The following is a 5,085-nucleotide window of genomic DNA, read 5'->3' on the forward strand; positions in this document are numbered from 1 at the left end:
TCATTTAAAAAAGTACTGGAAAATAATTAAAGGTTATCACGATAAACAGAGGTTACTGATCTACTACTGTACGCTGTGACCAAAAATGAGAGTCCCCCGATCCTCGCAGCCTTCATGCTTTGGTCTTGGCCTGGCCGTTTTTTTTAAGATACTGTAATGGGGTCAAGTTAAGAAATTATGCAAGTTTCTAATCAAATCCAAGGGCGCCTCGATCTCCTAAACATCTTTAGAAGGCCGACGGACCACACTGCACGGTCCGGGTCCGGGCCCTGACCCGGTTCTGGATAATGCCAGCTTAAAGTGAAAAATTCTACTGTACATATTATGTTTCTTATTATGGTATATATGTATAATATAGCGCGACCGCTTCACGAAGCTAGAAAGAAAGTTATCCGCCATTTTTATTTTACCTGCAATTGAATTTGCCATTAAAATCATTATTAATACCGCAGCTGCTAAATAACTTACCTAAAAGCGTTCAGATACAAAAGCACTTGAGCTGTAATGTTTGTATACTGTTGGCCCGATGACCTACTTCAAGAAGAATTGTTACATAGACCGCCAAGGACTGTCATCACACTTTACGTCATAAAGCGCTTTAAAACTTTAGACAAGTTCAACACCTCATATTTTGTACTGTTTATCATGGTAAAAGCAACTCAAAGCAATTCTAAAAATGATCGAAAGGTAAAAATACAAGCTTATACGAGCTGTCGTTTTAACATTTATAACATATATTTAAACAAAACATATATAATCTATTTTAATAAAATAGAAAAGTGTTCTTAGTCTTCACTTAAAAGCTGTTAGAAGCTGCCTTTCTGACAAGAGAGTTCTGTGAGTTCCACAGTCTCAGTGCATTAAAGTCAAAACCAGTTGCTTTTTATTTCCTGTTTTACGACAGAGCAAGGAGGGTGTCCACAGACCACTGTGCACCTGCAGACTGATATGGGGGGTAAAAAGTCTAGAAGTTAGTAAATAAGATTTTAGCACATGTTCTAAAACAAACCGGACACCTGTACAGTGATGCCAACACAGTGATCTGAGCTCCTTCTTTGAGTTAAATCCTAGCATCTGCATTTTTTACAAGTTGTTGCTATGGCAGAGCATGACCAGAGCATAACAGAAACCACCCATTTTCTAACCGCTTCATCCAATTCAGGGTCAGGTGGTCAGGGGGTCGCGGGGCACGGGGGAGCCAGAGCCTCAGAAAGTAATAAGCAGGAGATACCTGGGACTGGATGGTAGTCCAATGCAGGGAAGACACAGACACTCACCAATTATCCCAGAAGCCAATTAACCTACCAGTAGTTCTTTGAACTGTGGGAGGAAGCCGGAGCACCCAAAGCAAACTCATGCAAACATGGGGAGAACATACAAGCTCCATACAGATAGCACCCCAGGTCCAGAAGTGTACCCAGGGCCTCAGCACTGTGAGCTAGCAATGCTAAACGCTGGGCTACTGTGCATGCTAATTTCTAGGCATCAGGTGATCAATCAGGTAGTGTTTCTCAGATAAAAGGACACCAGTAATTTAGTATGAGATTCAAATTGACCTCAGAACAAAATATAACTTATGTTATATAACTTATATAGAACTTACTACAGCATAACTGTCTTATTTGGCTCTTGTAGAAAATATTAACAGCATGCCTATTAAACATACAGTATCTAGCAATCAGCAATCAAAATAAAAACATTTCCAAACATGGAAACTGCCCAGTTAATGAAGCATTTCAAAGACATTAATCTATTCAATAATTACAGTTTTAAGTAGATAACAGATTTATATTCAGATTACGAAAGCATCATAACAACTGCTGCTTGTGTAAGGAATCCATGAATACCACTGTACATGAGAATTCCACACCTATTTGTAATCAATACACAAAATCCTATTGAATTTCAGGTACTTGTTTATTCAGCATTGCTTGACTCCGCGGACTCCTTGTTGTTTCAATATTCTAGCAATAGGACTAATCGCCAATACAGTGCCGTTGTAATCTATTCCTTCTGCCAGCAGAGGACGGTATTCGCACAGCCAGTTCAGGATAAGATACGGTCCTCGCAGTTCACAGTACAACTGGCCAAAGCCGTACTCGGAATATGCTCTCGATAACCTCGTTTAGTTTAAGTTTTAAGTTTATTTCATATCAACCCACAGATGCATTGCATAAACACTAGAATTCTGGTTGTACTTAAATTGACCTTATACGTTTTGGATTATGTTTAACCTTCTTCAATTTCTTCAACCATATTTTGAGATGATTACGTTTACAGAAGCAAATATTATTCAGTGCTTTTTCTTCACTCCTTTAATCAAACCCACATTTCTATAAGGAGGGCCATTGTGAAACTCCCCAAAGTGAGCTGAATTAATCTTTTATTCTTCACACCTGTGAAGTCATTCCTTCATTGTGTAATATGAAGGCCTTTCATTATTCACGTATACTACAACATCTGAAAATAATGGGTCTTGAAATAGTTGAATGAAAGAAAATCCTGAATAACTCCTCCAAATGCGTGTTACACTTTCATCAAGTACACACACTTTGAATGTGATGAACTATAAAAAGTTATTTTAACCATACCCAATGGAGCTCAGGAGTGCGATTGCATACACAATCATGTTTTCAGTGTTTGGACATCAGCCGTACATCAGAACAATCATTTCACTAACACAGCTCCGTGTTGAGTGACTTCCCTCCAAGAACACAAAGTCACTTTCCCTTAGCAATTATTGCATGGACTTTGATTATCTGCCTTCTGCATCAAGCCCTGTATTATATACGGTACAAAGCCAAGCTTTGGGATAGTGCTTTGTTTGGATCCTTGTCTTGATCCTTTTGGATCCCAGGCTGCTCATTTGCAAATGAGTTTTGACATTAATTATAGTGACTATAGCAATGAGCTGGCACTGTGGTTCACAGAGCTGGGGTCCTGGGTTCAATTCCTGGGGTGCAGTCTGGATGGAATTGTATGTTCTCCCTTCATTTGTGTGGATTTCTTCCAGGTGCTCCAGTTTCTTCCCACAGTCCAAAGACATACAGTACTAGTAGGTTAAGGTGGAACTACAGTCCCAATTTTGCAGACACAAAAGTATTTAATTTCAGTCACAAAATAAAATCATTGACATTATAGAAAAACTTTACAAACTCAAAATTGAGCACAAAATCATGAATTTTGTGAAAGGACTGTAAGTTACGCCATGTTGTAACAAATTCGCATTCAAGTTCCACACAAATTGCGATGTGATGCAGCCCTTCCTGCTCACTAATCACTGTAATGACTAATGCAATGTGATGTAGGAGAGAAAGGGTATAGGTTATGCAGCAAACATTTCACTGCAAAAAACGTTCCATTCCAAGGTTCTTTATGCAGAGTTAACAATGTAGTATTATTTATTGGCAAAAACGTAAAAAAGTTGAGAGCTATATTTCCATTGGATTAAACGAGATGTATTCACAAGCCTGCTCCTTTACAATGTCATAGGGCCACAACAGATTATAGGAAGTTTTGCTGCCTCGTTCTGAATCGCAGAACATGGTAATTCTTTAACCTTGAAATGTAGTCTATTTTGTGATGTAATGATGCAATGTCCCTTTACTGAGAGCCAGCAATCAACGGATGTGTCTGATCGTGAATGGTTTTCCCTGTTGTTTGTTGTATTACTTGGTGTTGCATTTTAAGCTGTGCATGAGGCAGGACCCGGAGGCTGCTGCTTCTGCTGGTGCTTCTGCTGGGATTGAGGAAGAGCTGAGCGCCATGTAAGGCAAAGACACTGCGTTCCACTTTATCAGGTGCCTGGAGTGTAAGAGCTGCAGATAATATTGAGTCACATTAATCCCAACATATTTCAAATATTATGAAAATTAAATAAATTAAATCAAATAACTTTCATTAAAAAAATCAATCACTCTTTACCTTGCTTTTTCAGTTGTTTTTAAGGAAAATTGATGCCGAGAATGTGTGAATACTGCTTTTTGATGGTTCCAAGACCAATGTGACCTGTTCTATTGCCTGCTAATTGTACGTTCCAGGTTGAAAAATTATTTTTAGGAGGTCAAGGTGTATGAATGATAAGAGAAAAACTGAAATAACCACAGCTACGCAAACACCAGTCCACCAAAAAAAAATCATTTAATTAAAATAAGGTAACATTTTTTTTTCATCATCATACGGATGAACTGTGCTAAATGTGTTTCTAAAAAGAAAAAGCAGGACGTGAGTCGTGAGCCAAGATCATGACTCTTTTGCTCTTCTTCACATCAGTTTTCATCTGCGAGGAGGAGGAGGAGGGCGGCTCCTGATGTGCTGACACTTGGGGAAGTGCCTCTGTGCCGGCCTGGGGGCAAAGCGCCGGCCGCAGTGAGGGCAGGGCACGTAGTCGGGGTTTGGATTCGCGGGGGGCTGGGGCAGGTTCACAACTTTCCCTCCTTGCGTGATCACCTGCTGCACCTCCCTGGCCTGTTTGATGCTCCGAATGAAATCCTCGTGCTTCTGCCTCCAGTTGTTCTTTCTCAGCTGGGAACAGGAAATGAAACCAATAAAACAGCTTCCAGAAAAAGTCCAGACTAGCACTGCGTACACAGTCTGGTCGCAAACCATTCACAAGGCAAGAAAATATCAATACAGTAATAACGTAGCTTTCTGGGGCCACCTTTCAGGTCATTGGGTAGAGAGTACAATTTACGTAGTTATGGTTTTGTTTCCTGTGAGTGCTATTTGCTTGATATGTAGATTTTTACAACAGAATTCAGAAGTCACTAAGACACATTTATTCTGTCTGGCAAATGTGCCTTTGCGGCAGTTTTTCAGAAGAGTACTTCATAAAACACTTATTTATTGTCTACATTGATTTATAAGCTGAGTCTGACTCTAGGAGAAAAAAAGGGAAGCTTGGAAAGAGTTTAAGGATAGCCCTTACCACGATTGGCGGTCTAACCTTCTTCTTATGGATGTATGTCTCTAGTTCTGTTCCCTTGGCCCTGTGCTTGAAAGAGTCAAAAACCTTCCTCTTTGAATTCTGAAGCTTCTTGCAGATCTTGCTGTGTTTCTCCAGCCTCTCTACAGCAAACTTCCCTT

The sequence above is a fragment of the Lepisosteus oculatus genome, unplaced genomic scaffold, assembly GCF_040954835.1.
Source record: "Lepisosteus oculatus isolate fLepOcu1 unplaced genomic scaffold, fLepOcu1.hap2 HAP2_SCAFFOLD_37, whole genome shotgun sequence".
Taxonomy (NCBI): domain Eukaryota; kingdom Metazoa; phylum Chordata; class Actinopteri; order Semionotiformes; family Lepisosteidae; genus Lepisosteus; species Lepisosteus oculatus.